This window comes from Aquarana catesbeiana, linkage group LG12, assembly GCF_042186555.1.
Source record: "Aquarana catesbeiana isolate 2022-GZ linkage group LG12, ASM4218655v1, whole genome shotgun sequence".
NCBI classification, from domain to species: Eukaryota; Metazoa; Chordata; class Amphibia; order Anura; family Ranidae; genus Aquarana; species Aquarana catesbeiana.
This window is the reverse complement of record NC_133335.1, coordinates 6,987,013-7,014,568: the sequence shown is the minus strand read 5'-3', so window position 1 is coordinate 7,014,568 and position 27,556 is coordinate 6,987,013. Positions and strand designations below refer to the sequence as shown.

General features: G+C 45.5%; 1 protein-coding gene across 1 annotated transcript in view; it reads right to left on the bottom strand.

Annotated features, from left to right (window-relative positions):
- Positions 1-27,556, bottom strand: part of SULF2 (sulfatase 2) — a gene marked incomplete in the record, with an annotated part of 261,880 nt that overhangs the window by 176,905 nt on the left and 57,419 nt on the right. Inside the window, 1 exon segment of the mRNA XM_073607195.1 lies at positions 10,632-10,701.

The following is a 27,556-nucleotide window of genomic DNA, read 5'->3' as shown; positions in this document are numbered from 1 at the left end:
CTTGTCTCCGCCTCCTCGAGACAGTGTCCTTCACTTGTCTGGATGTTGTGAATGGGTTTTTCTTTACCATAGGGAGGATCCTGTGATCATCCACCACTGTTGTCTTCCGTGGACATCCAGGCCTTTTTATGTTGCTGAGCTCACCAGTGCGTTCTTCTTTCCTCAGAATGTACCAAGCTGTTGATTTGGCCACTCCTAATGTCACTGCTAGGTCTCTGATGGATTTGTCTTGTTTTTGAAGCCTTACAATGGCCTGTTTTACTTGCATGGACAGCTCCTTGGAACGTATGATGTAGGTTCACAGCAATAGATTCAAAATGCAAATACCACACTTCGAATCAACTCCAGACCTTTTAGCTGTCTAATTGATGAAGAAATAACAAAGGAGTAGCCACACCTGGCCATGAAAGAGCTTTTGATTCAATTGTCCAATTACTTTTGGACACTTGAAAAAGGGGGGTGGCTATTCTTAAAGCAGAAGTAAATCCATCCATAAAACGTGCCAGAAATGTAACACTCCTATTGGTTGTGCTCTCAACCAAACTGTCAAACCATCCAATGGCTGGTGTCACAACTGATCACATGTGCAGCATCATGGCAGTTGTAGATTAAACATAGGCAACGATAGCAGCTTCCTTGGCTGAAAACAATAGGGGGGGTTACTTACACTTTAAGAGCTGTAATTCCTAAACCCTTCCTCTGATTTAGATGTATACACCCTCAAATTAAACCTGAGAGTGTGACCTATCACCCTGTATACATTTTAGAACTATAGCTTGAATATTTTTTGCTAAATACCTGAAAAAAAATCTAAAATTGTGCCCGTGTCCAAATATATAAATAGACCTAACTGTATGTGCATAATGTGGGGGGCGGGGAGCTCAATGTGAGGGAGGGATTCAGACGGTGACCTCAATATGGAGGGGGGGGAGTCAGATGGTGACCTCGATGTGAGGGGGTTTAAAAAATGAACCCCAACATAATCAGGGCCTCTGATGGTGACCCGACGTAGGGGGGCCTCCGACGGGGAGCCCAATGTTACAGGGGGGCCTCCGATGGGCAGGTCTTGGACGGAGAGGCCAGTGTTAGAGGGGGGGCTTCTGACGGCACCATGATTGTTAGAGTTGCCTCTGACGGGGAGCCCGATGTTACGGTGGGCGGGCCTCCGGACAGGGAGCTCGGTATTACAGGGGGGCCCCTCGGACGGGGAGGCCTCTGACAGGGAGCATGATGGGGGGAGGGCCTCCGGACAGAGAGCTCAATGTTACGGGAGGGCCTTCGGACAGAGAGCTCAATGTTACGGGAGGGCCTCCTGACAGGGAGCCTGTTACGGGGGGGCCTCCGGACAGGGAGCCTGTTACGGGGGGGCCTCCGGACAGGGAGCATGATGGGGGGAGGGCCTCCGGACAGGGAGCCTGTTACGGGGGGGCCTCCGGACAGGGAGCATGATGGGGGGAGGGCCTCCGGACAGGGAGCCTGTTACGGGGGGGCCTCCGACGGGGACCACGACGTTAGGGGGGGCCTCCGACGGGGACCACGACGTTAGGGGGGGCCTCCGACGGGGACCACGACGTTAGGGGGGGCCTCCGACGGGGACCACGACGTTAGGGGGGGCCTCCGACGGGGACCACGACGTTAGGGGGGCCTCCGACGGGGACCACGACGTTAGGGGGGGCCTCCGACGGGGACCACGACGTTAGGGGGGCCTCCGACGGGGACCACGACGTTAGGGGGGGCCTCCGACGGGGACCACGACGTTAGGGGGGGCCTCCGACGGGGACCACGACGTTAGGGGGGGCCTCCGACGGGGACCACGACGTTAGGGGGGGCCTCCGACGGGGACCACGACGTTAGGGGGGGCCTCCGACGGGGACCACGACGTTAGGGGGGGCCTCCGACGGGGACCACGACGTTAGGGGGGGGCCTCCGACGGGGACCACGACGTTAGGGGGGCCTCCGACGGGGACCACGACGTTAGGGGGGCCTCCGACGGGGACCACGACGTTAGGGGGGGCCTCCGACGGGGACCACGACGTTAGGGGGGGCCTCCGACGGGGACCACGACGTTAGGGGGGGCCTCCGACGGGGACCACGATGTTAGGGGGGCCTCTGACGGAGACCACGATGTTAGGGAGATGGACTCCGCCAGGGACCCCAATGGAAGGTGGGACTCTGATAGGGACCCAGATGGGCATTTTTTTCAGCCTGCGATTATTTGTAAAAAAATACAATGTGACCTTCATACTTCATATATTTTCTTTAAAAGGGGAACTAATTTTGTATAAGGCGGCCCGTCGTGCCTCCGATTTATGGCCGCGGCAGTAAATCCGAACGCCGCGTAACTATGGATCTTCACGGTCTACAGCCAGAACAATTTCCTCCAGCTTAATGACCTCAGGCAATAACCCCGCTGATTGGTCCCAGCGAGGGACGGCTTGCGTTCACGCTGGTACTCAGACATCTTGCTCGTTCGGGGTTTCAGCTAGCTTTTAATGACCTGCCCAATTAATAATGCATCATTAGGCCTTCTTGGACTGCACTAATTGCATTAATTTATGTCCCTCGGCGGCGATCACGCACGCTACATGAAAATCACACCTCGGCCGCGGTGTAGTGCAGATTGGATGGTGAAAGCCCTCAACAGCTGATACACCACCGCGCATGCAGCATTATTAGGAAGAGGTCAAAGAACCTCAGTCTAGAGAGTGCAGCCACGTTCAGCGGCCTCATTTCCCTGGAAATCATTAGTAGAATATCTGTGTGAAAACAAGAAAAAAAAATGCTAAATTTTGCTAAGATACATCCAAAGAGTTTAAATGGACGTTATTGTGTCCTTCCCTTCCCACAATGTAACATTCTCATGTCACTTACAAACCACGACTGGATTCCACAAACACATTAGATAGATTATCCTCCTTTATGTCAGGCATTAGTCAGGCACCACCACCTACTACTGCTGCTACTGCCACTAGTACAGCTGCTACCACTACTACTATTGCTGCTACCACCACTGCCACTAGTACAGCTGCTACCACTACTACTATTGCTGCTACCACCACTGCCACTAGTACAGCTGCTACCACCACTGCCACTAGTACAGCTGCTACCACTACTACTATTGCTGCTACCAACACTGCCACTAATACGGCTGCTACCACCACTGGCACTAGTACGGCTGCTACCACCACTGGCACTAGTACGGCTGCTACCACCGTCACTGGTACGGCTGCTACCACCGTCACTACTAATACGGCTGCTACCACCACTGCCACTAGTACAGCTGCTACCACCACTGGCACTAGTACGGCTGCTACCACCACTGGCACTGGTACGGCTGCTACCACCGTCACTGGTACGGCTGCTACCACCGTCACTGGTACGGCTGCTACCACCGTCACTGGTACGGCTGCTACCACCGTCACTGGTACGGCTGCTACCACCGTCACTGGTACGGCTGCTACCACCAACATTACTGCTACCACCACTACTAATACGGCTGCTACCACCACTGCCACTAGTACAGCTGCTTCCACCACTGCCACTAGTATGGCTGCTACCACCACTGCCACTAGTACGGCTGCTACCTCCACCACCACTGACATTAGTACGGCTACCGCCACCACCACCACTAGTATGGCTGCTACCACCACCACTATTACGGCTGCTACAACCACCACCACTGCCACTAGTATGGCTGCTACCACCACCACCACTACTGCTATTGCTGCTACTGCCACTAGTACGGCTGCTATCACCACCACCACTGCCACTAGTATGACTGCTACCTCCACCATCACTGCTACTAGTATGACTGCTACCACCACCAGCACTGCTATTAGTACAGCTGCTACCACCACCACCGCCACTAGTACGGCTGCTTCCACCACCGCCACTAGTACGGCTGCTTCCACCACCACTACTAGTACAGCTGCTACCAGTACGACTGCTACCACCACCACCGCTACTTTTGCTGCTGCCACCACCACTACACCTGCCACCACTACCATCCCTACCACTAGTACGACTACCACCACTGCTACTAGTATGGCTGCTACAACCACCACCACTACCACTAGTACGGCTGCTACCACCACCACCGCTGCCACTAGTACGACTGCTATCACCACCACTGGTACTAGTACGACTGCTTCCACCACCACTGCCACTAGTATGACTGCTACCACCACTGCCACTAGTACGACTGCTACCACCACTGCCACTAGTACGACTGCTACCACCACCGCCACTACTACTACTGCTATTGCTGCTACCACCACTACTCTCACTGCCACTAGTACAACCACTACCACTAGTACGACTATCACCACCACCGCTACTAGTACAGCTGCTACGACCACTGCCACTAGTATGGCTGCCGCTGCCGCCGCCGCCGCCACCACCACCACTAGTACGGTTGCTACCACTACCATCACTACTACTGCTATTGCTGCTACCACCCACTGCCACTAGTACAGCTACCACCGCCACTAGTACGGCAGCTACCACCACCGCCACTAGTATGGCTGCTACCACCACCCCTACTACTGCTACCACCCACTGCCACTAGTACGGCTGCTACCACCACCACTGCCATTAGAACGGCTGTTACCACCACTGCTACTAGTGCGGCTGCTACCACCACTGCCACTAGTAAGGCTGCTTCCAAAACCACCACTAGTACGGCTGCTTACCACCACTGCCACTATTACGGCTGCTACTACCACCACCACTATTACGGCTGCTACTACCACCACCACTGCCACTAGTACGGCTGCTACTACCACCACCACTATTACGGCTGCTATTACCACCACCACTAGTATGGCTGCTACCACCACTACTACAGCTGCTACCAGTACGACTGCTACCACCACCACTGCTACTACTACTTTTGCTGCTGCCACCACCACTACTGCTACATCTGCTACCACCAACACAACTACTGTTACCACCATCACCACTACTGCTACCACGACTACTGTTGCTGCCACCACCACCACTACTCATTTTGTTACTACGGGCACTTTAACACTGATCCGCTGCAAAAAGATATGCATTTTTGCTGCAATTTTACCGCATTTGTGGTGCATGTTTACAGGTGTTTTCTACTGCTTTCAATGGGGAGGAGCATTTTTGGTGCATTTATTATTTTAGCTCCCCAAACATAATCCAAAAATGCTGCAAGCAGGATTTTTCTCACCATGACGGAAGCGCACCGCTCCAGTAGGAACACATACATTGATTTTAAAGGGAAGCATTTTTCTTGAGCTTTTCAGGTGCTTTTGTGCCTTATAGTACTGCTGTAGTGGGTCTGTCCTGTTTCCAAGTAATCCTATAGCTGCCGCAGATTGATAGTTGATGGTGGGGGATCTATGCAATGTCATAGGTCTGTAGTTGATGGTGGGGGATCTATGCAATGCCACAGGTCTGTAGTTGATGATGGGGGATCTATGCAATGCCATAGGTCTGTAGTTGATGATGGGGGTCTATGCAAAGTCATAGGTCTGTAGTTTATGGTGCAAGATCTATGCAGTGTCATCGGTCTGTAGTTGGTGCAAGATCTATGCAGTGTCATCGGTCTGTAGTTGGTGCAAGATCTATGCAAATGTCATAGGTCTGTAGTTGATGGTGCAAGATCTATGCAAATGTCATAGGTCTGTAGTTGATGGTGCAAGATCTATGCAATGCCATAGGTCTGTAGTTGATGGTGCAAGATCTATGCAATGCCATAGGTCTGTAGCTGATGGTGCAAGATCTATGCAAATGTCATAGGTCTGTAGTTGATGGTGCAAGATCTATGCAAATGCCATAGGTCTGTAGTTGATGGTGCAAGATCTACGCAATGCCATAGGACTGTAGTTGAAGGTGCAAGATCTATGCAAATGTCATAGGTCTGTATTTGATATGGAATTGCATAGCTCCTGCACTAGGTCTGTAGTTGATGGTGCAGGATCTATGCAAGTCACGGTATTGCTCTGGGCCTGTCCTGTTCCAGCATCCCTTCAGCTGCCACAGATCGGCAGTTGATATGAACTTCCATACCAGAGCAGGATGTAACTATCGAAGAAGTCCGTTCTGATTCCAACAAAAGGGGGGGGGGGGGGGGAATTTACTACGAAAACTGGGGCACCGAGAATCAGGTGCAGCTGTGCATGGCAGCCAATCAGCTTCTAACTTCAACTTGTTCAATTAAGCTTTGGCAATAAAACCTGGAAGCTTAGTAAATCCCCCCCCCCCAAGTGCATTTTATACATCACCAAAAAACATTTCTGTAACAATATTTGGAATACACTGATTTATTCTTTTTTTTTTTTGCTTAAAGAAAAACACATGAGGGGGCAGAGCTACCCGGAGAAATAAATATGAAAAAAAAAATTTAAAAAAATCGCAGAGCACTCTGCCCCCCCTCCCCCTTTATCTAATTCATTATGTCATGTGATTCCCGGAGCACGATTCCTTTGCCTGACATTAAATACATAACACAACATCGATTGTGAGGTTTTATTACAAGCAGCCCAGACCGCGCTCCTGCCCTTCAAATGTCTTGTAAACGAGAAGCGATCTCCTCGCAGAAATGGCGATCCGGCATCGCCCCGTAACTCCGGCTGTTGGCCCGCTTTCTATCGCTGAGCCAGGGCGTAAGACGATCCTGCTCCGACAATGTCCTCTGCAGATGAAAAATTCCAGCCACTTTTTTTTTTCTTCTTTCTCCGGCTAAAATAACAGAAGGCGCTTTGTCTGGAAATCATTTTATTCGGCGCTCTGATGAACATGGAATCCATTTCCAGTTTTCTTTGCAGACTTTTTATTTCATGTTTACTGAGAATAAAACATGGCTAAAAATTGCAAAATTGTTTTTTGTAACAAATACAGTGAGGGAAAAAAAGTATTTGATCAGCTGCTGATTTTGTATGTTTGCCCACTGACAAAGAAATGATCAGTCTATAATTTAATGGTCGGTTTATTTCAACAGTGAGAGACAGAATATCAATAAAAATTTCCAGAAAAACGCATTTCAAAAAAGTTATACATTGATAAATTGATTTGCATTGTAATAAGTGAAATAATTATTTGATCGCCTATCCATCAACAAGATTGCTGGCTCCCAGGTGTCTTCTATACAGGTAACAAGCTGAGATTAGGAGCACCCTCTTAAAGGGAGTGCTCCTAATTTCAGCTTGTTACCTGTATAAAAGGGGGTTTGGACTGTGGCCATCAGGGGTAGAAAATGCCCCACCTTTGGGTGTCACTGGGCCCCACCGTCACTGGGAGGAACTGGGAGGAACTGGGCCCCACCGTCACTGGGAGGAACTGGGCCCCACCGTCACTGGGAGGAACTGGGCCCCACCGTCACTGGGAGGAACTGGGCCCCACCGTCACTGGGAGGAACTGGGCCCCACCGTTGGCTGGATAAAAGCAAGCAAAGGGCTGCATCCGACCCCCGAGCTGTTTGGAGATCACTGAACTAGAGAATGACCCCCAATCAATTTTGAAAATGCAAAAAATACTTTATTAGATACAACATTTTATATATTATATATACACACACACACACACACACACACACATACATACACACATACATACACACACACGGTTGTGCTCATAAGTTTACATACCCTGGCAGAATTTGATTTCTTGGCCAGTTTTCAGAGAATATGAATGATAACCCAAGAACTTTTCTTTCACTCATGGTTAGTGTTTGGCTTTAGCCATTTATTATCAACTGTGTTTTTACTCTTTTTAAATCATAATGGCCACAGAAACTACCCAAATTACCCTGATCAAAAGTTTACATACTCTGGTGATTTTGGCCTGATAACATGCACACAAGTTGACACAAAGGGGTTTGAATGGCTATTAAAGGTAACCATCCTCACCTGTGATCTGTTTGCTTGTAATTAGTGTGTGTGTATAAAAGGTCAATGAGTTTCTGGACTCCTGACATACCCTTGCATCTTTCATCCACTGACGTTTCTGGATTCTGAGTCACGGGGAAAGCAAAAGAATTGTCAAAGGATCTGCGGGAAAAGGTAGTTGAACTGTATAAAACAGGAAAGGGATATAAAAAGATATCCAAGGAATTGAGAATGCCAATCAGCGGTGTTCAAACTCTAACCAAGAAGTGGACAATGAGGAGTTCTGTTGAAACCAAACCACGGTCAGGTAGACCAACTAAAATTTCAGCCACAACTCCCAGGGGAATTGTTCAGGATACAAAGAAAAACCCACAAATAACTTCAGGTGAAATAAAGGACTCTCTGAAAAGATGTGGTGTGGCTGTTTCAAGATGCACAATAAGAAAGATGGCCTGCATGGTCGAGTGGCCAGAAGCCATTACTACGCAAATGCCACATAGTATCCCACTTACAATACGCCAAACAGCACAGAGACAAGCCTCAAACCTTCTGCCACACAGTCATTTGGAGTGATGAGTTTTTGGCCACAACCATAAACGCTACATTTGGAGAGGAGTCAACAAGGCCTATATATAAAAATTTTCATCTTGTAATTGGTTTGGGCACATGGACTTCAAAAATAAGCTAAAAAGAATTGCGCATTAAAAGTAATAACTAAACCATGTTGTGTTGCAATGATCTAGATTTCACCCACAGTACTTTTTGTTGCCACTAGACGACCTCAGTCTGATAGCCAGCATCATTCGACCCGCTTCCTCCAAGCCCAGGTCATCCTGGAACCCCCCCCCAGTCTGTGGCTGGACAGTGACAGGAGCAGCAGCACAGTGATGAGCTCATCTCTCGGTCACTCAGCCCTTTCCTCCTATCAGCATATTCCTGGTCAGCACATGAACGGATTGGCTCTTTGTGCTGCTTCCCCATCTCCCCAGTCTATAAAGAGGCCAACACCCTGTTACACTCAGGAACCTGCACTGCTTGTATTGATGCATTATGGATTACAGAGCTGCATTCATTTTTATCCATTAAATCTGCGTGTAATTCAGCTTTAAACAGCTTTAAACAATTCTGTTTGATATAAATTGCGCTAGGATTGATGATATTTGGGGTTAATGTTAATCCCCCTCCTTCCCTTTTCTTTCTCTATCCTGAAAAACGAAAAAATAATTCCCTGATTAGCAGTAATAATCCCCCCTCCCCCGCCTCGCACACAAAATCCTTCTCGGTAATTATGTTAGAAGTGAATCCTTGGCTCCGTCTCCTCCTCGCAGCTGACGGAACGCTCGTCCCAAAAATCCATCACTCCTCTTCAAGTGGTGGACTCGCTCGCACAACACACAATTACCATCCAGGGATTTGCAGATTTTTTTTGTCCCTTTACTGTTTACTAAGCTGCGGCCTTGACAGATATCCGCCATTAACCCGCGGCTTCTGGAGCGCTGACCCTTCGCAGCCAGACGCTCGGACTTGGTGACACTTGCAGGCACGTCATTACGGGGTAATTGAGGTTAATGGAGACGACTGCAGCTTCCCGAGATGGAGCGCGGTCACGTGTTCTGCGCGCGGAGCCAACAGATTGAGCAGCATGCGCAGCAAGCCGCAATTACCAGAAAATTCATACATCTGTCGCGCTAATGAGACTTCCGTAATATTTGTCTCTTCCCCACCGACGTGTGAAGACAACATTCAAAAGATTTACCACCAAAAGATCCCAAACTGCAGCGTGATCATCCGCCGCTGTATTATCCCGCCTCATTACGGTCGTCTGCTAACGCCGATAAACGTATATTCGTCTTGTAAGAGGTTTTATGGGGGGAAATGAGAATCAATCCAGTGAAATGAGATGTCTGAGAAGCGCAGGCAGCTCACCCAATGGGGTCGCAGGGTGGGAAAACACTGAGCGATGGCGGTTTTCATGCAGACGCTTGTTTTGCTGGCAGCACCAATCGCTCAGAGCAGACGGTCTCCAAACTACGGTCCAGGGGCCACAGTCTAATACCAAAGTGTAACGAGCCCAGAGCAACCCCCTGGCTGGCAGTCAATGAGTGCTGGTCTGTGTATTGTAATGCAGAGACCAATACATCCATTGCCAGCCAAGACCCCCAACAGCACTCTTGGATGTAAGGGGAAGGGACGGAGCTCAGCAATTCAATAATGGGGTACAATGCCTCGCAGGGACACCAACGATGAGGCATGTAAAAAAAAAGGCCGAGGGGACTCTGGCAAGCAACCCCCCCGAAAGGCCGAGGGGACTCTGGCAAGCAACCCCCCCGAAAGGCCGAGGGGACTCTGGCAAGCAACCCCCCCGAAAGGCCGAGGGGACTCTGGCAAGCAACTCCCCGGAAGGCCGAACCCCCCCTGGAAGGCCGAGGGGACTCTGCCGAGCACCCCTGAAGGTGGGACTCTGGTGGGCACGTCCGGAAGTAAAGGGGAGGGACTCTACCTGGCAGGGGGGAGGCGCAGCCCAGTGGTTGAGAATCCATATTTGAAACCAAGTATAACAAAAACCTCAACAATGCAACCCAGACTGCTTCTATTCTAATTTGTGCAGTGAAGATAAGAGGTGCAGACACTGCAGTGCTCATTATTCAATGTCTCATCACAAAAACCAAATACTGATTTTCTAACAATATCTCACTTTATAGTCAGGTCAGTATTTCTAAGAAAGGCAGAAAATGTGGGAAGACGGTATACAAAGGACGGGTCATAACTTACACTTTTCAGCAGTTCCTCCTCATCTGGAGACACCGGAGAAGAACGTTCACAGGGCTCCCCACTTTCCAATCTGTAAAAAACCAACAGACACAGAAGGGTCAGAACCAACCACCAGCAAGGAGACCGAGACAAGGCCACTACACCCACCAGACCGCTTGCCAAGGTGACATCTCTAACTGATTGGACCAATCATCAAATATATTCATTTAAAGTCTATGCATGCTCAGTAATGACCACAGCTTCCAGATATTTATTACCTCTCACAAAGATCACACTACTCCCCCAACAAAGCTTTTTCTCGCCAAAAGGACGGCACCATCTTTGTTCAGGGATGATCCAAGGTCACCATCTACTTCCTGCCCTGAGATACCAGCTTACAAGGTGACACAATCACATAAATCCAGGTGAATGTGTTCACAAACCTCTGGCACAGAACAGGCCCCTGGCTGCAGCCCCTCACTATGCGACTGACTACAAAGTTACAATGTTGCAGCCTCTCACCTTGTGACTCCCTACAAAGTTACAGTGTTGCAGCCTCTCACCTTGTGACTCTCTACAAAGTTACAATGTTGCAGCCTCTCACCTTGTGACTCTCTACAAAGTTACAATGTTGAAGTCTGATCACTGGGAGGAGAGGAGACTGGAAAAATGATTTCTCTTGCCTGCAGCAGATTGATTACCTCATCTCCGCCTAGGCAAAGTCAGTGTCTGGAGCTCATAGATGTATTTTTAATGATAAAAAGGTGACGCTACCGTTGCTGTATATTATGACGTCTTGTGTAGTAATATTACTGAGGTCGAAGAAATCAGACAAAAAAAAAAAAAACTCATGAGAAGTTTGTGACATGCAGAATTTTTTTTGTCCTTTACAACCAAAGATATGATTCAGAAATTTGATTTGCAAAGCCATGAATTTGCTCTGACACAGAAGTGGGTGGGAAACCACTATTTCTATTTTCCGCAATTTACACACAAAGACTGGTAATGTCCACATGTTACAGTAGCAGTCACTATACACAGGTGCAGTTCATCCACCACACACAGTATGGCAATGTACACAGGTATTGGGGGGGGGGGGGGTCTCTGGTATACGGCAGTCCCCTCTCTGTTGCTCATTAGACAATACTCACCACTGTTTATTATTAATCAGTGTACAAAGCCAGGAGACAGGCAGTGCAGGATCATGAATGTTTGATGTTTGTCATTTTTAATACTTCTAGCATTGCTTTCACTTCCCTGGTCTTTGTCACACGGACATAATTTCAGGGCCACGTATGGGAAATCTTCTATTAAAATTGATCCACATCAGATCAGCAGTTCATCAGTGGATTCCTGGTCATCATTTCAAATATTAGTGCAATCAAAAAGCCAAAAAAAAAAAAAAAAAAAAAAAAAAGACCACAGACCTTGTACCAGATATGCATCATAGTGTCATGATGGCATGGAACGTATGCAGTTCTTGGTTTGCAGTGCATCCGGAAAGTATTCCCCGGGCTTCACTTTTTCCACAGTTTATGTTATGTTACAGCATTGTTCCAAATTGAATTAAACTCATTATTTTATTTATTAAAAAAAAAAAAAAATGAAAATGAAAAAAAAATCCCATCTACAGAAGCTTCACAGACTCCTCCCATCTACAGAAGCTTCACAGACTCCTCCCATCTACAGAAGCTTCACAGACTCCTCCCATCTACAGAAGCTTCACAGACTCCTCCCATCTACAGAAGCTTCACAGACTCCTCCCATCTACAGAAGCTTCACAGACTCCTCCCATCTACAGAAGCTTCACAGACTCCTCCCATCTACAGAAGCATCACAGACTCCTCCCATCTACAGAAGTATCACAGCCTTTGCTCAATACTTTGGTGAAGCCCCCCCTTTTGGACCAATTACAGCCTCAAGTCTTTTTGAATATGAGGCTACAAGCTTGGCACACCTATTTTTGGGCAGTTTCTCCCATTCTTCTTTGCAGGGCCTCTCAAGCTCCATTAGGTTGGATGGGGAGTGTCGGTGCACAGTCAGTTTCAGATCTCTCCAGAGACGTTCAATCGGTTCAAGTCTGGGCTCTGGCTGGGCCACTCAAGGACATTCACAGAGTTGTCTCAAAGCTACTCTATTATCTTGCTGTGTCTTTAGGGTCGTTGTCCTGTTGGAAGATGAACCTTCATCCCAGTCTGAGGTCCAGAGCGATCTGGAGCAGGTTTTCATCAAGGACTTTTCTGTACATTGCTGAACTCATATTTCTCTCGATCCTGACTAGACTTTCAGTTCCTGCCAACCAAAAACATCCCACAGCATGATGCTGCCACCATGCTTCACTGTAGGGATGGTGTTGACCAGGTGACGACCGGTGCCTGGTTTCCTCCAGACATGACACTTGCCATTCAGGCCAAAGAGTTCAATCGTCGTTTCTTCAGACCAGAGAATTTTATTTCTCATTGTCCGAGAGTCCTTCAGGTGCCTTTGGGCAAACTCCAGATGGGCTGTCATGTGCCTTTTACTGAGGAGTGGCTTCCTTTTGGCCACTCCACCATACAGGTCTGATTGGTGGAGTGCCGCAAAGAAGATTGTTCTTCTGGAAGGTTCTCCTCTCTCCACAGAGAAACGCTGGCACTCTGTCAGAGTGACTATTGGGTTCTTGGTCACCTCCCTAAGGCCCTTCACCCCCGATCACTCAGTTTGGCCAGGTGGCCTGCTCTAGGAAGTGTCCTGGGGGTTGCAAAATTTTTTCTATTAACGAATGGAGGCCACTGTGCTCATTGGGACCTTTAATGCTGCTGAAAGTTGTCTATACCCTTCCCCAGATCTGTGCTTCCATACAATCCTGTCTCGAAGGTCTACAGATAATTCCGTGGACTTAATGGCTTGGTTTGTGCTCTGACATGCACTGTTACCTGTGGGGCCTTATATAGAGGTGTGTGCCTTTCCAAATCATGTCCAATCAACTGACTTTACCACAGGTGGACTCCAACCAAGCTGTAGAAACATCTCAAGGATGATCAGTGGAAACAGGAGGCACCTGAGCTCAATTCTGAGTGTCATGGCAAAGGCTGTGAGACCTATGTACACGGGAGGAGCCTGGGAGACTTGTGTACACGGGAGGAGCCTGGGAGACTTGTGTACACGGGAGGAGCCTGGGAGACTTGTGTACACGGGAGGAGCCTGGGAGACTTGTGTACACGGGAGGAGCCTGGGAGACTTGTGTACACGGGAGGAGCCTGGGAGACTTGTGTACACGGGAGGAGCCTGGGAGACTTGTGTACACGGGAGGAGCCTGGGAGACTTGTGTACACGAGAGGAGCCTGCGAGACCTATGTACACGGGAGGAGCCTGTGAGACCTATGTACATGAGATTTTTTTTGTTTATTACATTTTTTATAAATTTGTAAAGATTTCAAACAAACTTCTCTCACGTTGTCATTATGGGGGATTGTTTGTAGAATTTTGATGAAAATAATGAATTTAATCCATTTTGGAATAAGGCTATAACATAACAAAATGTGGAAAAAGTGAAGCATTGTGAATACTTTCCAGATGCACAGTGCGTCACACCTTTCGATTAACAAAAAAACAAAAAATAACAAAAACATAATGTTGCAGCCTCTCAGCCTGTGTCTTGCTACAAAGTAACAATGTACAGTATGATCACTGGGGGGGGGGTTTAGGAGATGGAGGAAATGCTTCCTCCTGCCTGCAGCCGGCTGAAGACTTCTCAGCATAGGCAAATTCACTGACTGGAGCTCAAAGATGGTTTTCATATTAAGAGGCGGAGCTTTGCTGCAGGTTGCTTTTTTACTAATGAAGATATCACAAGTTAGTTCTGTCAGGGCATAGGACAAATCTCTTCAAATGACAGGAACACGAATCTCCTCCAATCTACAGTCATGAATTCTCAGATATGAGCTGGAACTGTGGCTGATTGCATTCCCCCCCAAGAAATGTGACCAGACTGAGACTGCCAGAATTACTACCTGTGCACATGCATAAATTTTGCACGTGGCGTGCCGCCGCATCCTGAACGGTGTTTACTGCTCATTTCGCCGCACCCGACGAAGCCCCAGACTTTTAATTACAAACTCGCAGCAGCCACCGAGCGGCGGATAATAACGCGTCGCAGAGGAGAGCCACCGAAAGCCGCTCTCTGGCCTACGCATACATTACCGCTAATACAAATTATCTTCATTAACCCCAGAATAAGCCTGCGGCGCTCTGGGGTTGAAACTACGCGCATGTCCCGCAGAGCTTAATTAGGAGGGAATCAAAAATGAGGCCTTATTTTAGCACAAACGGCTCTGCGGGTGTTTAATATTTAAGGCAGCGATGGAAGGAAAAGAAAAAAAAAAAAAGCCAAGTTTCTGCCGAAAACATGGATATTAGAGTCTTTAAATAACTACAAGCAGACCAAAAGCTCACAAGAAGAGTTCCAGGAAAGGTTCTACACCCAGAAACCAAACAATTCACCCAACATGGCCGCTAAAATGCATTTAAAGAATAAAAACCTGAAATTTTCCTAAACTCAGAATATCTTATTTCAGTTTGGTTGACTCCACATTAAATGACTCAAACTTATTTTTCTTCTTGAAGATTTCGGAAGAAAAAAAGTTCCAGTTGGGGTAAAGCACCTAATCACCATGCGTCACCCAACAGAAAATTTGTTCATAAAATAATATTTCAGTTTTAGTTGTCATTGATTGACTCCTCACTAGATTTTTTCCTTAGAGAAGTCTACCTGTTTTCCATTTCCACCTAAGAAAAGTTGCAGCCAGTGTACAACATCCAATGGTCACATGTCAACAAACAGGGCCACCAATATGAAAAATGTAAAATTCCTGCCCAAATTTTCATATTTCGGTTTGGTTGATGGCAAATATTACAAACTTGTTTTCCCTGAAACTTCAGCAGTGTATATCTATGCCACCAGGACCTCCAGGTCAAGAAAGGTTCCAGATAGAGTACAACCAGAAACCAAACTGTTTTTTTTTTTTTTTTGTTTTTTTTTTTTTTAATCTCTCTCCCCTTAAAATCTCACATTTCAGTTTGGTTTGGTGGGTTGCACAGTGAACGACTTCTTTGGAGCCTTCCAAATAATTTCCATTTCCACACAAGAAAATGTGCAGTCGGGGTACAACATCCAATGGTCACACGTCACCCAATAGGGCCACCTAAAATGTATTAAGAAAAAAAAGTGGAACATTTCTCCCCCAACTTGTGAAATTTCAGTTTGGTTGATGGCTAAAATTACAACCCGATTTGTCTTCTCGGGGGACTTCAGTGGTAAAATCTATGCCACCAGAATCCCCAGTTCAAGCCAAGAAAGGTTCCACCCAGAAATCGAACTGGACACAACTTGGTTGCCAAAATGCATTACATTAAAAAACAAATTGAAATATTTTTCACCTCAAAATCTCACATTTCAGGCTTGGTTTGGTTGGTTGCACAGTGAATGACTCATTAGCTTATTTTTCTTCTTGGAGACTTCCACCTAATCTCCATTTCCACCCAAGAAAAGTTGCACCCGGGGAACAACATTCAACGGCCATGCGTCACCCAACAGGATCACCAAAATGTACTGATAGTCAAAAAAAAAAAAAAAAAAGTGGAAAATATCTTCCCCAACTTTTCATATTTCAGTTTGGTTGATGGCAAATATAACAACCTTATTTATCTTCTCTGAGACTTCAGCAGTAAAATCGATGCCTCCAGAATCCCCCAGTTCAACCAAAGAAAGGTTCCAGTGGTGGTACAACACACAGAAACCAAGATCGTCCAACAAAATGGATCAAACAAATAAAATTTGAAATATTTCTTCCCTCAAAATCTCACATTTCAGTTTGGTAGGTTGCGCAGTAAATGACTCATTTGCTTATTTTTCTCCTTGGAAACTTCCACTGAATTTGACATTTCCACCTAAGCCACCTAAGAAAAGTTGCAGCTGGGGTACAACATCTAATGGCCACAAACCACCCAACAGGGTTACCAAAATGTATTCATAAAAAAAGTGAAAAAATGGGGTGTACACCTCGCTAAATAATATAATAATAGCGTGAAATAAAGACTGCAGCGATTAACTAGGTGATATAAACTAAGTAACAGACATAAATCATATAAAATGGCGCTAGTCAAAAATCAAATATATGAACAAAGACAGGTGCAAATAGTGCTATGACACACTATTTAAGTGAATAACCATATAGTGCAGGGGTCTCAAACTGGCGGCCCTCCAGCATGCCTCTGCCTTTGGAAGTCATACTTGTAACTGTCAGCCTTGCAATGCCTCATGGGACTTGTAGTTTCGCAACAGCTGGAGGGCCGCCAGTTTGAGACCCCTGATATAGTGTATTAAGCAAACAGAGAAAATAGTGAAAATCTCATCACATAAAATTAAAGATAAAATATAATTTGAAATAAACAGTGACTGAGTCCTTTAAATGCAATAAAGTCCAAAAATAGTGAATATACATTTTCCACCACCAAGTGACTTGACGTAAGTTTTGTTTTCCGTGGCACACCACACAGGGTAGTCGTGGACTCTCACCGGATCGTCTGGACCACCTATCTCTAGGGTGGTCAGACAAGCAAGCATGAAATACCTCTGCGGGTTAGAGCAAGATGATGGCAGCCAAGCCTCCAGGGAAATACGATGATAGATGGTTCCTACACCTTAATCACCCTTCACAGCGGGACATCCAAAGTATCCAGGAGTGGAAGACGATCATACAAGAAAAGAGCTCCAATAGTATAAATACCATAGGGATAAAGTTTATTGAAAAAAAAAAAAAAAAAACGCCAATTGGCTACTTACAAATAGTAAAATGAGAATGGACATGGATAAAACAAGTGCCGGCAAAGAGAACTTGCACGCACCTGAATATCGGGGGACCACGTGGGGCACGATGGCGTCAGCGAGTAGGGTTTGCTAGTCTAGCTCTTCGTATTACGTTTGAATCTGTAAACACATTTTATTTGTACACATCTTTGCGACGTATGTACTATTTTTAATATAGATCCATTGTTTTAATCTACACCATGTGTAGACATTTTTCCTCCTATGACCCCCCATGTTTGAATAGCCATTGGACGAGATCTTGGTGTCTACCGTTGGGACCATCGGTGACCTGCACTGGAGTTCCGGTCCCTTTCAGCTTGGTTGACTCGCTGCCACTGGCACGTGGGTCCACAGTCTCCATTAAGAGTACCCATCCCTTACCCCTGGTGGAGGACACACTATCCAGGGCGATTTTGACATCAGCATCGGTTCTTCTATTTGAGCTTGCTCCGAATTTGATCCTACTTTTACCAGTTTGGCTCTGAGTGTGGACATTTCAGCAGACCAAGTTTGACTTGGTTTTCATTGAACTTCATTCACTTACTAGTGATTTTTTATTGCTTCGCACATATGCACATGTGTTTTTCTTCATTTGATTTGTATGTATAGGTCTATCCTCCTTGCACTGATTCACTTTACTTTGGGTCACTGTTTACATGCCATTGATCGTTATGTGATACTATTGACTTGATTAGGCAGTATATATATTTTTTTCACATGCATCTTGTTTGTCACAACACTCATACATTTGCCATTTATGGTATATTTATAGCGCTGCACTTTTATTTATAAAACATCTAATGGCCATTCTTCACCCAACAGGGCCATCAAAATGTATTGTTCAAAAAAAAAAAAAAAATTTAAACAAAAAGTGGAAATTTTCTTCCTCAACTTTTCATATTTCAATTTGGTTGAAGGAAAATTCTCAGAGACTTTGGCGTTAAAATCTATGCCAACAGAATACCCAGTTCAAGCCAAGAGTGGTTTCACCCAGAAATCGAACTGGACAACTTTGGTGCCAAAAATCATTTAGTAAAATGTTGAAATATTTCTCCCCTAAAAATCTCATATTTCAGTTTGGCTTGGTTGGTTGCAAAATGTCTCAAAGACTTCCACCTCATGTCCGGTTCTACCCAAGACAAAGGGGTACAACATCCATGACCACGTTTCACCCAAATTTTATTAACAAAGTGAAAATTTTGACTCCCAACTGGTTTGGTTGAAGAACACGCTTCTTTTTTTTTTTTCTCCAAGGGACTCTAGAAGCAAAATCTATACCCAGAATCCCCAGTTCAACCCAAGAAAACTTCCAGTGGGTGTAAAACCACGTTAGCACTCAAAAACACATTTCTATTTGGTTTGGTTGATGGTGCACTTAATGACATATGGAGTTATACAGTACATACCTCTTGGGGAGTCCAGAGATAAAATAATCCCATCAGAAATCCCCGGTCTACCCTCAGCCCTAGAAAAACCAAAATGCTGGCGTCACCCTCCTCTGTAGGATACTCCATATGAGAGAAAGTGACACCTTCCATGTCGTCTTGGAGGTGAGTGCAGAGACAAAAGGCTACAGTGAAGTCCATGAGATAAGTAGGAGGTTAGTGGGTGACTGAATTCAGAATTGGCCTTCTAAACTATACTCGTGGAATGGTGTGAATAGAGCTTCTGCTTAAACAGGCACTGCCGCATTCCTGCTGGAAATTGGGAAGGGAATTGGGTAAAGCGGGTCACCAACTCACTGCATTAAGGGAAAAACGAAGAACCATGGTGGAGTGAGTTGGGCCACCAGCTGGGAAACCCATTGGCGGGATCAACCTACCAAAGCCCTTGGCTCCACCTTTCCCGCCTTGGAGTCTCATTCCTGCTGCAGTAAGGAACTTTTCAGGCCTGGCTCTGCATCTGAATTTACCTAAAATCGGTTTTACAACATATTTTCATTGCTGCCCAATAAAGTTACCTGTATGGTTGTCTTGCGGAAGGATAATCTGTTGAAATATTGAAGCTTTAACATAATCCCCTGCAATAGAAAACACAGAGCTGGTGCCCATTAGCCACTTGACTTTCCAGCTGGATCAGGACTAGTGCGATGGAACTGCAACTTGTGAAGTTGCCTATTTGCCCAAAGTGGACCTGTCATCGGATGTCATGTGTCAGTGTAACTCTTCCAGGTATTTATTCACAGAGATCACAGTACTCCCTTTAACTACCCCTCCATCAGCTTCTCTCTCCAGAAGGACTTTATTCAGGCAACATCCAAGGTCACCATCTACTTCCTGGACTGAGATGCCAGCTCAGAGATGATGCAAACCTGGTGCCTGTGCAGTTCCGGGCTCTGACTTGATACAAAAGTTACAATGTTGCAGTCTTTCTACTGATTAAAGTTGGAGCTTTTCAGAAAAATGATACAGTTGCTGTATATTGGGACATGTCGGGGATTTATTCATGCAGGCTTCCAAGGTCGCCAAGAGGTCCACTTCAAATTAAAAACACCGAAGCCGCCAATTCGAAGAAATCCGCAGTTCAAAGTCAAAAGCACGCCGCGTTTAGAATGCAGCAAGACGAACGCCTCCTCTTTGTGCCTCATTCTTTCATTCAGTCATTTGTAAAAGAAGTTGCTCTGTGCAGGCCAGCTGTCACCCCCCCCCCCCCCAAAGGATCACAATCACTGATGTGCCGCATTTATTGTCCCACAGCACAGTCACTATTTCCAATTATGCAAAACTGCCAAATGCCAGGACAGGGGGGTAAAAAGGCAGCAGATTGAGCCTGTTAGGCGGAAGCTATTAGAGCGCGGCCGGGTCGCTTTCTCGAGGTCAGGAAAGGGCGGCGATATTAAACCACGCCGTCCCTTTTTATTTATTCCTCTCTCCTCGCCCTTTCATTTCCACACTACATATTAATAACAGCGTCTGGCGAGAGGCAATCCCATCTCTCCTTTTATCAGGGAAAGCGGCGAAGGACCCGCTGACCTCTCGCTGTGTCGTCCACTCGCTGATCCTATTTCACGCTTCATTCAGAAGGAAGATTAGCAGGATTTTTTTTTTTTACTCCCCCATCTCAGGTATTAAACGATTTAATTCGCAGAGGGATTTGGCGGACGGCGGCATCTAGAAATAAACAGCCATTCGTGTTCTACGCCCCGCCGAAGCGCCCTTGTTCGACACCTGCATACAATGGCGAGCGCTCGCCGCCGGCTCGCCCCAATGGATGATGTTACAAAAGAAAAAAAAAAAAAAAAAAAAAAAAGAGGATTTGCGGCGGTGCATGTGACCCGCCTGCCGTGAATAATAATAAAAACTAATAAGAACACCGGAGAGAGGACGCGTCAGAACTCTACTAAAATGCGTTATAGATCCACGACTAAGAAACGCAGGCGTCTCCGTGGAATTCATTGGCAGGGTTTCAGGCACTGGGAGAATGAGGGGGAAGGGGCTTACTCAGACTTTAAACTAAAAATGAGCTACAGCTAACCTATAAGGGGTTAAATATAATATATATATATATATATATATATATATATATATATATATATATATATATATATATATACACACATACACACACACATATACATATATACACACACACACACAGTGCATTCGGTGGTGTACAGTTTCTAATACACTTTAGGTCGGTGTACACAGAGTATAATACAGTGTGTACAGTTTCTAATACACTTCAGGTGGTGTACACAGTATATAATACAGTGCAGCCGGTGTACCATTTCTAATACAGTGCAGGTGGTGTACACAGTAGCACCCTACGTTTTTCAATGACAACCATTCGAATTATATGCAACCTAAAGGGTGCGACTTCAAGCACTACTTAGGTCTGACTTTCATGTGACTTGACTGCCACAGACTGCAATGTAAACCCATGAAAATTCACACCAGAATGTTACACGTGTGACAGTTGTGCAACAATTGACCATTTTCATTGGTCAAAGCCAAAGTTGCATCCAAGTCACACCCATCCAAAGTTGTGAAAGTTTTCAAACTTGCGCCAAAGTTGCACTCCAAAGTTGCACAAATGTGAATGGAGCCTACCGTGACTTATTTACAGTTGCATCTCATAAAATTAGAATATCAACAAAAAGTTAATTTTATTTCAGTAATTCAATTAAAAAAGAAGTGAAACTCATACAGTATCTTACAAAAGTGAGTACACCCCTCACATTTTTATAAATATTTTATTCTATCTTTTCATGCGAATGCCATTCCTCTCCTCCACACAGCGTTGGCGGTTGTGTAGTAATGGAGCCGCGTGTTCTGTGAGCGGCAGGAAGGTAGATGTTCACGACGACTGCTTCATTTTTGGACAATCTTTTTGGAGGAATTATTTTCATCTGATTTTTCCTCTCTTTGGTGTCATACCTTTTGGACAATATCCAGCAGTCCTTTACAATGTGAAGGGCAATATGTACAGATAATCCATGTTCTCCTCCTGGCCTAAAGGAATGCCTCTATCAACGAGATATTGACAGATATATATATATACACACACACACACACACACACACCTCTCTCTCTCTCATATATATATATCTCCCCATCTATTTCTCTATCTATCTCTCTATCCATCTCTCTATCTCTATCTCTCTATCTATAAAGAATAAGTGGTATAAATCCCTGAAGACGACTTTTGGCTTTTGCTATTTTCGAAACGCGTTGGTTATCCCACCTGCCGTTTACCATCCACATTACATTGATGGTGGAACAGTAAGTAGTTGGAAAAGCCACTTCAAGATATTCATGTATCATGCAATTGTTTTTTACTATAGTAGCACAGTGTACATATGTTTGAACACTTTTTTTCCTATAAAATTTTAAAACTATTGGCATTTGCTCTAACTAAAGTATATTTTTTTATGGAAAACATATTTAAAATTCAATTTTTTTTCTAAAATTGCCGTAAAAATTCCAACCTTGAGGTTTATCACTTTTCTACAATTTAAAGGGATAATGCCAAGTACGTCCCTCAGTCACATTTCTGTAAATCTTTTCATGTGACAACACTGAAGAAATGACACTTTGCTACAATGTAAAGTAGTGAGTGTACAGCTTGTTATACAAGCTGTACACTCACTACTTTACATTGTAGCAAAGTGTCATTTCTTCAGTGTTGTCACATGAAAAGATAGAAGAAAAGATTTACACAAATGTGAGTGAGGGGTGTACTAATTTCTCTCTTTGAATTTTGACGATTATGGCTTACAGCTAGTGAAAACCCAAACTTCAGTATCCCAGAAAATTAGAAGAATATTACATAAGTCCAATTAAAAAAAAAAAGTTTTTAGTACAGAAATCTTGGTTTAGTAAAAAGTCTGTCCAGTATAGTATAGTATGCACTTAATACTTGCTCGGGGCTCCTTTTGCATGAATTTCTGCATCAATGCTCCGCGACATGGAGGAGATCAGCCTGTGGCACTACCAGGGGCGGATCCCGGGGGGGGGGGGTCAATGGGGCAATTGCCCCTCCCGAAAATATTAATAACTCCCGTCCCGAGTCTCTCTCACATCAGCAGCGGCGGCAAAAGAGAGAGACCCAGTTCCCTTCATGCCGCGCTGGAGCCTGGAGAAGATGGAGGGAGGACTCGGAGGTAGGTGGAGCCGCGCCGCTGGCCTTGCCTCTCTAATTTTAGCAACTAGTGACGTCAGGTCACCGTCATTCACGTCCCAGCCGCTGCTGAGGGGGAGGAGAACGAGGCGCCGCATTCAGAGCCTTCTTCCTCCTCCGTGCCTAGTGTGAGAGCGTTGGCTCCACCCACCTCCTCCCTCCATGATCTTCTCCAAGCCTCCAGTACAGCATGAACATGAGGACACTGACAATTAGGATGAAGAAGACATGAAGGCTGCAATGGCCGTGTGCCATGTGAATTTGGAAGTGATGGCGATGTGACCTTCAACCCCATTTATCTCTCTTGGTCCTTGGATGCCCCTCCCCCCTCCAGAGCACCAAAGTATAGGAAAAGTGAGTACAAAAAGTAGTGGATTGTGTAAAATCGCAGAATACATGTATGCCAATTATTTATGAAGAAAAAAAAAAAAACTGCTCTTTTAGTATTGACATTTTCATCTTGTTCAATCTTAACCACTTCAGCCTCGGAAGGATTTACCTCCTTAATGACCAGGCCATTTTTTGCGATACGGCACTGCGTTGCTTTAACTGACAATTGCGCGGTCGCGCGATGCTTTACCCAAACAAAATTGATGTCCTTTTTAAAAAGAGATTTCTTTTGGTGGTATTTAATCACCTCTGTGTTTTTAATTTTTTGTTATAAACAAAAGAAAACCGACAATTTTGAAAAAAAAAAAAAATATTTTGTACTTTCTGCTATAATAAATATCCCAAAGTTTTTTTAATAAACCAATTTCTTCATCAGTTTAGGCTGATATATATTCTTCTACATATTTTTGGTAAAAAAAAAAAAAAATCACAATAAATGCATATTGATGTATAGTTGGATAGTTTGTGCAAAAGTTATAGCATCTACAAATTTTTTTTATTTTTATTTATTTTTTACTAGTAATGGCGGCAATCAGCGATTCTTAGCGGGACTGGGACATTGCGACGGACATTCGGACACCTGACATTTGACACTTTTTGGGGACCAGTGACACTAATACAGTGATCAGTGCTAAAAAATATGCACTGTTATTGTACTAATGACACTGGCAGGGAAGGGGTTAACATCAGGGACGATCAAAGGGTTAAGACCCCTTTCACACTGAGGTGATTTACAGGCGCTATAGCGCTAAAAATAGCACCTGCAAAGCTCCTGTAAAGAGCCTCTCCTCTCATTCCAATGTGAAAGCCCGAGTGCTTTCACACTGGAGCGGTGCGCTTGCGGGACGTTAAAAAAAGTCCTGCAAGCCGCATCTTTGAGGCGCTTTAGGAGAGGTGTATACACCTCTCCTAAAGCGCCCATTAAAATCAAGCAACGCTTTGCGGGCGCTTTTAAAACTTTTTCGGGCGCTAGCGGGGGTTAAAAGCTCCCCGCTAGTGACCTAAAAGTGCCGCTAAAATGACAGTAAACGCTGCTTTTTAGCGGCACTTAACCGCCGACGCCCCCAACACCCCAGTATGAAAGTGCCCTTAGTGTATCCCTAGGGGGTTCTTGCTACTGTGTGGGGGATGGATTCATTAGATGAACAGAGTGCTCCATGTTCCTGGTTAGCAGGAGCACAAGATCACTCTGTTCATCTCTGACAGAATGGCAGTCTGCCTCGTTTACATAGGCAGACCACCGTTCTATCGCTGTGGGGGGCGATCGAGGGTGGCTGGCGGACATTGCTGATTTTCTGGCAGTGCCCATCCCGAGACTAGACTCTGGATCCCTGGGCACTGCTGAGGTGTTATGGAAGCCCAGGTTTCTTTGATAGTGGCCTTCAGCTCTACTGCATTGTTGGGTCTGGTGTCTCATCTTCCTCTTGACAATACCCCACAGATTCTCTATGGGGTTTGGGTCAGGAGAGTTTGCTGGCCAATCAAGCACAGTGATACCATGGTCATGTGACCGGGTATTGGTAGTTTTGGCAGTGTGGGCAGGTGCCAAGTCCTGCTGGAAAATGAAATCAGCATCTCCATAAACCTGGTCATCAGAGGGAAGCATGAAGAGCTCTGGAATTTCCTGCTAGAGGTCTGCGCGGACTTTGGACTTGATAAAGCACAATGGACCAACACCAGCAGATGACACGGCTCCCCAAATCATCACCAACTGTGGAAACTACACACTGGACCAAGTGCAACTTGGATTCTGTGCCTCTCCACTCTTCCTCCAGACTCTGGGACCACAATTTCCTAATAAAATACAAAATATTCCGCTGTCTGATGATTTTGGGAAACCATGTCATCTGCTAGTGTTGGTCCACTGTGTTTTAGCAAGTTCAAAGTCCTCGTCTCAGCCCCGACTCTTATACAGACACAAAATAAAAAAGATGAAAATTAATAATCTTTTACAATACCAAATTTTATTGCAATGTTCAACTCCAGTTCAGAGATTTCCAGTGCAGTGCTAATATTCATTGTTCAACCCACTTCGCACTTTGTACATCTAGAGAGGGACATTTTTTCCAATTCTTTGCAAAATATCTCAAGCTCTGTCAGATTGGATGGAGAACGTCTAAACAGCAACTTTCAAGTCTTGCCACAGATTCTCAATGTGATTTAGGTCTGGACTGTGACTGGGCCATTCTAACACATGAATATGCTTTGATCTAAACCATTCCATTGTAGCTCTGGCTGGATGTTTCGGGTCGTTGTCCTGATGGAAGATGAACCTCCGCCCCGGTCTCAAGTCTTTTGTAGACTCTAACAGGTTTTCTTCTAAGATTGTCCTTTATTTGGCTCCATCCATCTTCCCATCAACTCTGACCAGCTTCCCTGTCCCTGCTGAAGAAAAGCATCCCCACCACATGATGCTGCCACCACCATGTTTCACAGTGGGGATGGTGTGTTCAGGGTGATGTGCAGTGTTAGTTTTCCTCCACACATAGCGTTTTGCTTTTAGTCCAAAAAGTTCAATTTGGTCTCATCTGACCAGATCACCTTCTTCCACATGTTTGCTGTGTCCTCCACATGGCTTCTCACAAACTACAAACAGGACTTCTTATGGCTTTCTTTCACCAATGTCTTTCTTCTTGTCACTCTTCCATAAAGGGCAGATTTGTGGAGAACACGACTAATAGTTGTCCTGTGGACAGATTCTCCCACCTGAGCTGTGGATCTCTGCAGCTCCTCCAGAGTTACCATGGACCTCTTGGCTCTTCTCTGATGAATGCTCTCCTTGCCCGGCTGGTCAGTTTAGGTGGACGGCCATGTCTTGGTAGGTTTGCAGTTGTGCCATACTCTTTCCATTTTCCGATGATGGATTGAACAGAGCTCTGTGAGATGTTCAAAGCTTGGGAGATTTTTTTATAACCTAACCCTGCTTTATACTTCTCCACAACTTTATCCCTGACCTGTCTGGTGTGTTCCTTGGCCTTCATGATGCTGTTTGTTCACTAAGGTTCTCTAACAAACCTCTGAGGGCTTCGCAGAACAGCTTTATTTATACAGAGATTAAAATTACACACAGGTGGACTCTCTTTACTAATTAGGTGACTTCTGAAAGGAATTGGTTCCTCTAGATTTTAGTTAGGGGTATCAGAGTAAAGGGGGCTGAATACAAATGTACCCCCCACACTTTTCACATATTTATTTGTATCATTTTCCTTCCACTTCACAATGTGCCACTTTGTGTTGGTCTATCACATAAAATCCCAATAAAATACAATTACGGTTTTAGTTTGTGACATGATTAAATGTGGGAAATGTCAAGGGGTATGAATACTTTTTCAAGTCACTGTAACTGGTCATATGCGGGGACTTACACTGCTTGTATAAAAAATAAATGTAACAATGTAATAATTACAGAGCTACGTTTATCTGTTTCTTTTATATCCACCCGGATCACACACTCATCCGCAGAGCCTCTGTCTGCATTCTGACGTTATTCCTAGAAATAATCCGGATCACTCATGGATGGTCCGGACATTGTGAGATCCTCTCCAGCCCGTCATCTCCCCCCCCCCCCCCCAAGGGACACGGCTCAGTCAGGAGTCTCTCTCTGTATGGTGTTGGTGGGTTGGTGACCTCCATCTCGCAGTTACATTTAATGCAGAAAATCTAAACAGATCACGACCCCATTTATAGCGCTGAGTCGGGGGCAGCAAGAGGGGCAAAATTCCCAATTATCTCCGTCATTCAATATCTTCACCCACCATTCATGAGACACTGCAGAAGAGAAGCCCCCTCCCCCCGGGAATAGAGGAATTATACACAGCATGAGCCACTGTGACATCACTACACATACATGTATAATAATAATAGTGTGTGACTGTGGGGGGACATTAGAGTGTAAGCTCCTCTGGTACACAGACTGATATGACTGGCTCAATGTCCTCTGTACAGCACTGCGGTATATGCCAGAGCTATATAAATATTATTATACATTTATATAGCTCTGACATATACCGCAGTGCTGTACAGAGAACACTGAGCCAGCCACATCAGTCTCTGTACCAGAGGAGCTTACACTCTAATGCCCCCTCCCCCC